The following is a 12631-nucleotide window of genomic DNA, read 5'->3' as shown; positions in this document are numbered from 1 at the left end:
TCTTCATGGACTTAATGAACAGAGTGTTTAGAGAATACCTTGACAAATTTGTCATCATATTCATCGACGACATTCTGGTCTATTCAAGGGGTCCAGAGGAGCATGACACGCACTTGAGGATAGTATTGCAGACCCTATAGCAGAAGCAGCTGTATGCTAAATTCTCCAAGGGCGAGTTCTGGTTAGATCAGGTGGCGTTTCTAGGTCACATAATTTCTAAAGAAGGTATCCAAGTAGATCCAGCCAAAATAGAAGCGGTCGGTAACTGGAAGAGACCCAAGAACGCCAAGGAGATTAGAAGCTTCCTTGGTTTAGCTGGTTACTATAGGAAATTCGTGGAGGACTTTTCCATGATAGTTTCTCCACTAATGGCCTTAACCAGGAAGAACAAGAAGTTTGAATGGTCAGATAAATGTGAGCAGAGTTTCCAAGATCTCAAGAAGAGACTGACCAGTGCTCCTATCCTGACAGTTCCAGAAAGTGACAAGAGTTTTGACATCTACAGTGATGCTTCCAAGATGGGCTTAGGAGCTGTACTCATGCAGGAAGGAAAAGTGATAGCTTATGCTTCTAGACAACTCAAAGATTATGAAAAGAACTACCCCACTCATGATCTTGAGCTGGCAGCTGTGGTCTTTGCACTAAAACTCTGGCGACATTATTTGTATGGCGTTCAGTGCAGAATTTTCACAGTCCATCAGAGTCTTAAGTTCTTCTTCACTCAGAAGGACTTAAACATGAGACAGCGTAGGTGGCTAGAGTTGTTCAATGATTATGACTGTGAAATCCTCTACCATCCAGGCAAAGCTAACAAAGTGGCAGATGCACTAAGCAGAAAGTCCAGTGCATCCCTGATGTCTCTGTCATCATTAGCCCTACCACTACAGAAGGAGTTGTCAGACTTTAGAATGGAAATTATTTATGGGCAACTCTCTGCATTGACCTTAGAGTCTACCTTACTTGAGGATATACAGAGAAAGCAAAGCAAAGATCCAGATATCCAGAAGATCAAGCAAGGGATATAAAAAGAAGAAGATACAGAGTTTTGAGTATCAGACAGTGGAATTCTTTATCAGGGGAGCTGCCTTTTGTCCCCAGTGATGAAGAACTGAGAAAGAAAATTTTAGAAGAAGCTCATAGTACACCTTACTTCATGCATCCTGGTTCTACCAAGATGTACCAAGATGTGAAACAGAGGTTCTGGTGGTTTGGATGCTCCACCTCTAACTTTTGGGAGTGTGTTCAGAATGCACTGGGCACCAAACTCAAGTTCGGCATAGCTTTCCATCCTTAGACTGATGGACAGACAAAGCAAGTAAATCATATTTTAGAAGATATGCTCAAAGCTTGTGCGCTAGATTTCAAGGGAAGTTGGTGCAAGTATCTGTATTTAGCTGAATTTGCCTACAACAATAGCTATCAGGCCACCATCAAGATGGCACCTTATGAGGCACTGTATGGCAGAAAGTGCAGATCACCCATTTGCTGGCAAGAAGCAGGTGAAATAAGAGAAATGGAAGTAGAGCTGGTCATTCAGACAGAGCTGATAGATGAGACTACTCATGCTATTCAGAAGATCAGACAGAGAATTGAGACTGCCCAGGGTAGACAGAAGGGTTATGCTGACACACGCCGTAGGCCACTTGAATTCCAAGTAGGGGATTCAGTCTTTCTCAAAGTTGCCCCGATGAAGGGAGTGATGAGATTTGGCAAGAAGGGCAAGTTAAGTCCTCATTATGTAGGACCTCACCTGATCACAGAAAGGATTGGGAAAGTAGCTTACAAGCTGGATTTACCACAGGAAATGTCAGCAATACATAATGTATTTCATGTCTCTCTGCTAAAGAAGTGTCTCCACGACCCTAACCAAGTGATTCAGCCTCAGTCAGTGCAGATCCAAGAGGATCTTAGTTATGAGAGCAGACCTACACAGATAGTGGACAGAGCAGTCAAGAGACTAGGAAATAAAGAAGTGCCGCTAGTAAAGGTTATCTGGCAGAACCAAAAGCACGAGGAAGTCACTTGGGAGCGTGAGGACAGTATGAGACAAAAATATCCAGAATTATTCTAAGTTCGAGGACTAACTTTTTATAAGGTATGGGGGATTGTAATGACCCAATTTTTCCTATTTCAAGTTCTAAAAGTCCATAAAAATATTTGGAAATACTTTTAAAATATTCTAGAGATTTTTAGAAATTTTTAGAGAATTTTTACGTAATTTTTGGAGGTCGTTTAGTATGTTACAAAAAGAAAGAAGTTTTGACCAAAAATGTGGAAGGTGAGACTCGAACCCAAGACCTCCGGCCGAACCCGACCTAACCAAACACATCCAACCAACTGGGCTGCGCGTGATTTGTTAACCAAGTATGTAGAGAGATATATTTAAGTTGTAATTGGAACATAATTAAACCTAGTTATAAAGGAAGCAAGTTTTCCCTTTCTCGCCGAAAACCCTATCTGCCTTTCTTTCTCTCCCGACGACGTCCCCTGTTCTCGGACGAAAACGCAGCAGTGCGTTAGGGTTTGATCTCCGACGTCGGCGAAGGGTTTTTCAGCCGGTCTCCACCCAACCGTGACCCTCTCATCGTGGAAAGCACGCAGACCCGAAGGAGACACCGAGACCGTGAGCTTCTCCGAACCCTAGAAGCAATTTTCCGGTTGTAAGTCCAAGAACAGCGATGTAAGTACTACTCACCTGTGGTAGGAGTTGCTCCGAGCTTTGATTTTCTTCCTTGCTTCTGGATTTCACAGTGCCGAGTACAAATACATGCTAGGGTATTTTCCTTGCTTCCGGATTGCACAGTGCCGAGTAGTATTGTATGCTAGAGCTTTTCCTTTCTTTGCTTTATTTATCTGGACAAATTTCTAAGGTTGAGTTGCTGTGCCGAATTGCCATGCTAAGGTTTTTCTTACCATCCACAGCAGGCTTCTTGTTTCTGTTTCGGATTTAGCCTTGCAGTTAATGAGCATGATTCAAGTAGTTGATTTTTTTCCAGTGTGGATTTCTCCTTGATAGTTCTGAGTTTGAAAGGGGCCTTAGTTCAGATTTCCTTTGAAATTGTGCTTACTTACACAGCATGTTAAGTAGTTGTAATTGTTTGATTTTCACAGCATGTTTATGTACTGGACTTTCACTGTGTTCTGTAAGCAATTGGAGGTGCTTCACTTCCACAAGCCTCTTTAAGCATGCCACCTTAAGTTCTTTGCTGACGAACTGCTTCATCTTTGACGTTACAGTTCTGAGTTCTTGCTGTTTTCAGGAGCATGAATAGCTCTTAGCATATTTCGGGATTTCTATACACATGCAATTGTGAGAATTACTGATACTTGCTGATTATGGTAGTATAAGCATGGATGAATACGTGCTGTAGGTTTTAAAGGTGTTCCATAAAGCATGGAAACTTAATAGCATGAGTAAACAGTTTAGATATTTCTGTTGTGTTTGAGTTTGCTACCGTGAATCACAAAGGAAGGAAGTAAATGGTATAATTGAAGCATGTGATTTGGATTTCTTCGGACCTGGTAGATAGTAATTCAGTTTTGAGTTAGGTTGCAGTTAACTGGACATGTACAGTAGATGTTAAGCATTTCAGATTCTTGCATCAAATATTTAGTTTCCTTTGAATTGCATCATGCTTAGAGAGTTCAGACTTGTTTTCCTCTTTATTTAGTTAGAATGAGTTTAGCATTTTCCCTGCTACTTAGAAAGGCAAGAACAACCTTCATTTAAAGTATGTAGTGTTAGTTTCTTGAATTTCTTGAACATGAACAGCTATTAAGCTTATCATGTAGTTTGATTTGCTTGCTTTATTTTATAGCATGCACAATTAGTTGCAATTTTCTACTTGTTAGATACACTTGCAGTATTCGAATAGCATGAGCAGTATTGAATTATAATTTAGTTTCTAGTTTCTTCTTTTGATACATATACATATATGTGTTAGATAGCTTTTAATAGCTCTTTAATCTGAAGCATATAGTTAGTTGTTTTCGCTATTTTAATAGGGTGAATAGTCATGTATTTTAGTGGAATAATTATGTGCCCTATTAAACCTTTTGAGGATTATGGGTAACTACAAGTAATAAAAAGACCAAGGTCTAGATAGAAAAGATAACAAGTAAATTAAAGTAAGAGGCTAGTACCCGACTTCCGAGGTTGACGTTAAACAAATCCAGGTGACCAATTCTGAGATCTTGGCCCTGGTAAGACCGAGGTCTTTATCCTCATAGGACTGGAGGCTCGATACCTCAGTCACTATTAGAGAGCGCGTATAAGATGGTACTATGCCTGCGCCCAAAAGAAAAAGAAGAAGAAAGAAAAGAAAAAGAAGAAGAAAGAAAAGTAAAAGTAAAAGAAATTAAAATATTAATTTCAAGTATAAAGCTATAAGTAATTGAAACAAGTACCACCTATGTTTAGAATCAACAGAAGTTTAGTTCCTTTAATTCTAAGCATACAGCATGAGTTTCATTACTTTTTTTATCAGTTTAGTGAGCATGTTTAGTTTTATTTGTAGTATTAAGCTTTATTCTGGTATATCATGAGTATGCAGTTTATTTGAGTACTTTGCTATTAGATGAGTACATGTAGCTTTTCTTTTAACATTTCAGTTTCAGTATCATGTGCATTTTTAGGCACTTCGAGTTTTTGTGAGATAGTTTAGTACTTAATAAGCGTTTCGCTTATAGATTTCTTTTTCCTCCTACTGCAGATAAAGGAAAAGCTAAAGTATGAAAGGAAGGCGACAATGTGGTGGTGATGAAGGTGTGTGATGGCTAGACTATGGAGAGATCAAGAGTTTGTTAAGGAATTATCAAGACTTTCCTATTTAGAGTTCTTTTAGTTTAAATACTATTATGAAGTTGAGATTGTAATTGAGTTTATTCCGTACTTGTAGCTTGATATGTCCTATTGTTGGAGTTAGATATTTGTTTACTATTGCTAGAATAGTTTTCGTTTACTTACTGTGTTATTATTACTGCGTGGGTGTGGAAAAATATGTTCCAGCCGCCTGTGGCTGTGTATATAGTGTTTGTATTGTTAATTTGGTCACCGGTACAGGGGAGACTCTACTGAAATTTTTCGGTAGGAATTCCTCTAGGGCCGTGATAAATCTAAGTGTCGCTAATAATAGCATAAGTGAAACTAGTGAGTAGAGTAGTAGTTTGGTAAAGATCACCCTTAGAGAGTAGTAGTAAAAAGGGTGGTCGTTACACGCGCAATTCCCTCTCGATTCTTGCATACTCGATCTTCTTGCAGATCATAACTTTTCCTTTTATTTACCGGAAGAGGAGGTGGCCCTCTCCTCTTTGGCCATTGATGAGGCGACGAGAGCCCTATTTCCTCGCCTTTCCTTTCTCTTTAAGGTTTGGTTTCCGTCCTTGTATATATTTGGTTTTCGCACTCCAAGGGCATCTCCATCTCGCCGTCGCTGCATCCATTACGATCGTAAGCACTACCTCAATTCTTTCTCTTAGTACAACATTTGATGGATGCATGTAGATTAGATTGTTTAAGGGATCCTTCTCTTCTTTTTTTTTTCAGATTGTTTGAGATTAGGGTTTTTTCTCTTGCCAATTACTTTTACGGTCAATGAGTGGACTGCAAAATGTATTTCCAAAGCATAACAATTTGTCTAAAAGTTTGCGTGAAAACTTTACCGTCAGTTGATGGTTAATATGATTTTTTGAACACTGTTGGAATTATGTATAGCCTCGACAACCGCTAAAATGCTGGTTTGTTTGCTTGTGTCCTTTATACTGGCTTTAGTTAGCCAGAGACGTCCAGAATGCTACTGTTTAATTTACTCCATAATTTCAACTCTTTCTTCTTGTTTCATCTTGTTAGTCACAGGACCTGGAAATAGAGATGCACATTCATTTTGTCCTTTTAATTTATCATTAGTGCATGCACATCTTTTGGGAACTTCATACTAGCATGATACAAAAAATAACAGCTATCCAATTTTGAGACCATAGTATTCATCAATTTAGTACCACTATGTTGATTTCTCACATTCTATGATGCATTGAGTTATACAACTTTAATATGCTTAGCAAATATGGCTAGAAGTCTTGCAATTCTTAACTATTGATTGTTGAGACTTCCTTAATCATTTGTTTTAAATTCTTTCTTTATTTTTAATTTTTTTTCTTATGTCTGACTTTAATTGACAATCGATGAATGGACTTAAATTACTTGGAAGTAGATACTTTACACATGAGGTTATGTTTTGTGTTTCATGTCATCCTTGCATATCAGAAATTGTGTGGAGCAATGTGAGAGAACTGGAATAATTGGTGACCATACAATTGAACAATGCCTGTATTCCAGCAATGATCTGTCCCTCAATAGTTCATGGTATATACAAGAGCCACTTTATTTGTAGTGGAAGCAACTTGTAAAATACCAGAAAAATAGAGAATAATAATAAGGGAATTTTTCAAAAATTTTGGAAATTTTTCAAAAATTTTGGAAATTTTTCAGGAATTTTTCAAAACTCGTATGGACAAGTTAACGGGGACAAAATGGAGCCCCAGGAAAGCCTATTTAGGCTACCCATTTAAGTGAGAAAATGTTTATTTATAAATACATTTTATTTTCTTTTCTTATTTCCTTCTCCCCCCGCCGAACCCATGCGCCGACGCCGAGTTTTCTTCTCCCGATCTTCTGCCCTAACCACCACGAGAGCATCGTCGGCTCCTCCTCTAGGCCAATCCATCCTCGCCGGCCGACGAGAGCCAAGGAAAAGCCCTGTCGCCGGCCACACACCGAGCCCTAGATTTTTCTCTCTCGGCACCGACACCCCGATCCTCTCCTCTTCTCCCTCGTGTGCACGCCCTCACCCCCTCTGCCGCCGGCGACGAGAGCCCTAGATCTTCCTCCTCTCTTCTGCCCGACGCCTACGCCGGCATCACCAGGAAGCTTATCATGCCAGAGCCGGCAGCCGATCTCCTCTTTCCTGCCCGAGCCGCACCGCCAGTTGTATACTCTTCATCTCACGGCGCCGCCCTAACCTTGCCGAGTCCAATCGGCGCCGGAAGGAAGTATCATCATCAGCCTTGTGTCTCTGCCCTATAGCGCCGCTGCTGCGCCAGCTGCCGTGACCCCTAGTTGTGGTCACAGAATTTCTGCCGAGCCTTCTTTCCTTTTTCTCGGCTACAGATCCAACCCAGACTTGACCTTGCCGTCGAGTGTCCTGTTTTTCTTCTCCGGTCTGATCTGAGCAACCGTGGAAATTACTGTGATTTCATTGCTTCTGTTGGGCGTCGCTTCATCTGATCAGCCGCAACAGCCGACCCTCTATTGCCTACCTAATTCCATTGCCCAACCAGATTTGATCTGTTTGATTACAGCAGTGAGGTGAGCAATTTATCTTGGTTGTTTCTGTGTATTATATCACTAGTAGTATGTACTCGTTCGATTTGAGGTTAGGGTACAAATCCAATCAGTAGCATTTGGACCTGTTGGATAACAGCAAGTGCTGATTTTTAGTATTTTGATTTAGGGATCAGTAATTCCAGGTAGCTGCGGCTAAAAATTTTGGCAGTAGGTCCCTCAAGATTGGAGCAGCTGTTTACCTTGAAATCCAGCAGCAAACGACCTTTTTTTTAGCAGCAAGTAGTGGCTGTGATTTGAGGTAAGGGGTAGGAATTTGATATATTTTGTAGTTAGGTTCATGTGTAGTAATTTTGATACGTGATGTTGATGAATTAGGTTTATGTATCGAATTGGAGATAAATTGGATTGCTAGATGGTTAGATTGATCAGGGTTTTACCCTAATTTAGCCTTAAGGATTTTATTTAGCTATATATTTGAGTTAGCTAAATAAAATATATTTGTATTGGTGACACAGGACTCTGATTCGAGACGAGCATTTCGACGTTGGATTTGACTGGATTGTACCTGCTATTTGAGGCGGGTACCTCTTGACTTATCTTTTATGATATTGTCAATTGTATATGCATAGTATTTTATAGCTACAAGCAATGATCACGTTGGCCTTTGGTATGTCACTGTTTGTTATCCGTAGCATGTTCTGTTGGGCGTTTGTTATGTATCCATGTTTACATTTCGTGATTATTGCCATGAGTACCTTAGTTCCTAGAGTAAGTGACATACCATGCTTTATTGAGTTTAGGACTAGATTCTGGATTTTTATTATCTAACATGTGTATCTATATTTTTATATCATACCTGATCAGTGTACCTAGACTTTTTGCTTTGATCCATGTACATTGTTGGTACATATTATATGGAGGTGGATATGTTCAGGACCTAGGTTGTTATACCATAGAGGGCATGTATACCCTAGATCTGTGGATTTGACTTGTACTAGGGTACAAATTTTTATATATATGTGGATTTGGTTCAGGATATTGTCATGCTTAGTTTCATGCACCATTCGCATGATTGCATACTACGTGGTAGGCTGCTCCATTATTGTAGAGCATATCGCCAGTTTCATCACTGTTCGGTGCTCCGTTGGTCCGCTCATGGGTAGCGTGATGCAGCGTGGTAGCACGTCAGTTTTGCTCTGTAAGGTGCTCCGTTGGTCCGCTCATGGGTAGTGTAACGCAGCGTGGTAGCACGTCAGGGATCCCTCTTTAACGACCCGACCCTTTCGGCCCATTTGGCGACCTCTCATGTCGTCGACCGATGACCCTTTGGCTGTGTCGTTACTCACTAGGACTTTCCACCCCTGGTAGTGGATTTTTGCCCCCCAGGATTCGAACTCTAGACCTCCAGGCTCAAGTACTAAAGTTTATGAATCCTGGTAACCAAGTGAGATCATCTCACTTGGTTACCAGGATTCATAAACTCTAATACTTAAGCCTGGAGGTTTAGAGTTCGAATCCTGGGGGAGGCAAAAATCCACTACCAGGGGTGGAAAGTCCTAGTGAGTAACGACACAGCCAAAGGGTCGTCGGTCGACGACATGAGAGGTCGCCAAATGAGCCGACGACATAAGGGCCGTCAGTTGGGCCGCCGCAAGGGCCGCCCAAGAGGCCAAAGGGTCGGGTCGTTACAATATTTTTATTGTAATGACCCGACCCATTTGGCGGCTCATTCTCACTTGGTTACCAGGATTCATAAACTCTAATACTTAAGCCTGGTAGTTTAGAGTTCGAATCCTGGGGGAGGCAAAAATCCACTGCCAGGGGTGGAAAGTCCCAGAGAGTAACGCAAGACTGACGGTCGATGGTCGACGACCCGAGGGTCGCCAAATGGGCCGCCAAATGGGTCGGGTCATTACAATAAAAAGGTGCACTGGCCAGGGGTGAAAAGTCCTAGTGAGTAACGGCACCGCCAAAGGTCGTCGGTCGACGACATAAGAGGTCGCCAAATGGGCTGACGACATAAGAGCCACCAGTAGGGCTGCCACAAGGGCCGCCCAAGAGGCCAAAGGGCCGGGTCGTTACAAAGTCTTCCAGCTCTAGTCAAATGTAACTGGACTAAATGACTTAACTCGACTAAGCAAGTGAAAGCTGCTGCCCTCTAGGCAATCAGCAAGTAGCTAAAGGTTAGACAGTTGGTGAAGGAAATATTAAGCTTAAGCATGCTTGTACTTTAGGCTCTGATACCTGATCAAAACAAATTAATAAGTTAAAAACTATTTAACTTGACTCATGCTTGGACTTAAGGACCAACCAATTTAATTAAATTAAATTTTAGTTTCTCCCTCTTCGTCCAAAAAAATAAAAAGTTCTTACTCCTATGTTTTCAACATTGAGTATTGTTTTATTCAAATTAAGCTAAGTGTCTTTTTAACTTAGGCTCTATTTTCAAAAATTCATTTTTTTTGCAAAAGACTAAGCTAAGTAGTTCATATAGAAACCTTCAACTTTTTCCAACTTAGCCAACCTTCAAATCTAACTTTTTATAAATTCTTGCTAAGTTTTTTTTACTTATCTAAATGTATTAAAAATCATTGCTTTCAAAATATTTTTTAGTTAAAAGAGACTTCAAATTTCTTTAAGATTTTCAAATTTTAGCTAAGTATATTTCAAAAACAACTAAGGTTCAAAAGTGGCTAAAATCGTTCTTAACAGTCTACTAAATATTAGCCGTTTTACACTTAGGTGAAATTTTTCCAAAGTCAATTTACCATTTATAAGCCTAATCTATTTTTTCCAAAGAAAAATTAAAAATTACTTGAAACTGGCTTATTTTTTTTTATAAATGGCAAAGGGGGAGAGTAGCAAATTCAAAAAGTAAAAATCTATCTAATTCAAAAGTAAAAGGAAGCCCTGTATTAAGGGGGAGCTTCACAAAGCTTAAGTGTTAGCTTAAGTTATGCTTTCATTTAAATTTATATACTTAAGCTTACTCACTTAAAATCTTTTAATATACTTATGCATTTGTTTTATGCATTTGTTTTTCTTAACTTTGAATTTGGGTTGTCATAATCAAAATGGGGGAGATTTTTAGTGCGGGAAGCATCCGACGATCGAACCTGAGTTTTGATAATGGCAAAGGATTCAAAGTTAAGGTGTGTTGTGATCTAACATGCTTGACTAAGTGTTTCAGGAAAGTCCTAACTGTGGTTAGGCAGGTAAAAACCCTAAGGGGTGGTAACCCTAGGTCATAGGGGGTGGTAACCCTATGCGGAAAGTCTTGGTGGATCGAGTGCTTCAGGCAAAAGTCCTAGGGGGGGTAATCCTAGGTGGAAAGTCCTGGTGTTGCAAACCAAGTGAAAGACTGGACCAGCCGGGAAGCGGAAGTCCAGTAGAAAGTCTGGAAGCATCGAGCACCAAGCAAAAGTCCAGTCGATCTGGAGGATCGCATTGGCATCAGGTAAATCTCCAGAGTGGAGTAGGTGACAACGCGTTCCTAGTAGTGGGAATAGTAGGCGTCGGGTCGACCTAGGATTTCCGATAGAAAATCCGAAGTCAGACCAGGACAGTCCGAAGACTGTCATAATATTCTGTTATCATATTTACTGTTGTTTTTGATAACTTTGGTTTGCAGGGTATGTGTTTGGGACTAACACTCTTGCAGGTACCAAAAACACAAAGTACACCTCGGATGAACAGTGTCTGAGGCGCCTCCATGGGGCTTGGAGGCGCCTCGGGTGCAAAGCTGGAGCTGGCTGTGAAGCACTCTAGAGGCGCCTTGAAGGAGTCATAAGGCACCTTGAAGGAGTCATAAGGCGCCTTGAAGGAGTCATAAGGCGCCTTGAACCAGTTGCTTAAGGCACCTTGAATGAGGCATAAGGCGCCTTGAAGAGATAAAATTCGACCAGTTCAAGCTTGATCCACGCAGGCGACTCGGCAGCATAGAGGCGCCTTGAATGGCTTTCAAGGCGCCTTGAACACCCTTTATAAGGGGGTTTCAACCAGCAGCTGGCAACATCTTCTTCCAAGTGAACTTTCTACTACAAGCTGCCTACGAGACGATCTTGAAGTGCTGCAATGACACCCCGACAACCCGGAGCTTCAGATTTAGTCTTTTGTTGTCGGTATAATCCTTTTTACTGCTTTGAATTGTAATTAGTTTGTAACAGTTTTTACGAGCTTATAGTTGTTGCCCACGGAAAGCGATCAAGGATCGCGGGCCTTCGAGTAGGAGTCGATCTTGGCTCCGAACAAAGTAAATTCTCCTGTGTCTCTGTGTGCTTGTTTTCTTTATTCCGCTATGCTTTTACTCGAGTGTTTTACGAATCGAACGAAATAGTCACGAGCGCTATTCACCCCCCCCTCTAGCGCGTCTCGATCCAACACGATCTAGGGATCAGTCGACCGAACCTGGGGATTGATTAACCAAACCGAGGATAAGTGGTGACCTGATCGAAGCCGGGGTGATCGGATCGGATGAGGAGGAGATCATCTGATCGGTCAATCGAACAAATGGATCAGTCAACCGATGTAGTTTGAGTCAAACCTGATCCTAAGATTAGTGGATCTGGATCAGGTCTGAAGAAGCAATAAAAAGGAGCCTCGACCAACACTTTGAAACAACAATTCTACACAAGTGATCTTCCAAGCTGTGCGCTACGCTGAAACGACTCAACAACGCTCAGCTGCTATTCCAACAAATCGACGAACCAATTTCTAATAATTTATTGTCGATATAATCTATTTTTTTTAGTACTTGTACTTATATATTTGTAAATAATTTTGGATCTATAGTGATTGCCCAACATAAGCGATCAACGATTGCGTGCTTTGGAGTAGGACTCTCACATAGCCATGGGAGAATGTGCATCTCAATTGCTATGGATGATGCATGCCTTAAAAGACTATCAACTTGAATACAAAAATACAAAAATTTCAATTAACAACATAAGTTCAATAAACTTAACTAAAAATCCAATTCACCATTTAACGACTAAACATATAGAAGTTAAACACTACTTTTAAGGGATCACATGGCCAAGGGTGACATTGTACTGGACTATATTGAGTCCAAGTCAAACCTAGATGACATCATCATAAAACCCTTATCTGAACTTGAGTTTAGTACACTTAGAAGAGAATTAGGAATGTGCACAGTGTTAGGATCTTAGATGGCTAGAGGGGGGGTGAATAGCCTCTTCAAATTGTTCACTTTTCTTTCTACAAACTAGGGTTACCGCAGCGGAAATAATAACAAGAAACGAAGACAAGAAATCAAACCTCAATACGCGT

The sequence above is a fragment of the Zingiber officinale genome, chromosome 3A, assembly GCF_018446385.1.
Source record: "Zingiber officinale cultivar Zhangliang chromosome 3A, Zo_v1.1, whole genome shotgun sequence".
NCBI lineage: Eukaryota > Viridiplantae > Streptophyta > Magnoliopsida > Zingiberales > Zingiberaceae > Zingiber > Zingiber officinale.
The sequence above is the reverse complement of the archived record's forward strand: the minus strand, read 5'-3'. Positions refer to the sequence as shown.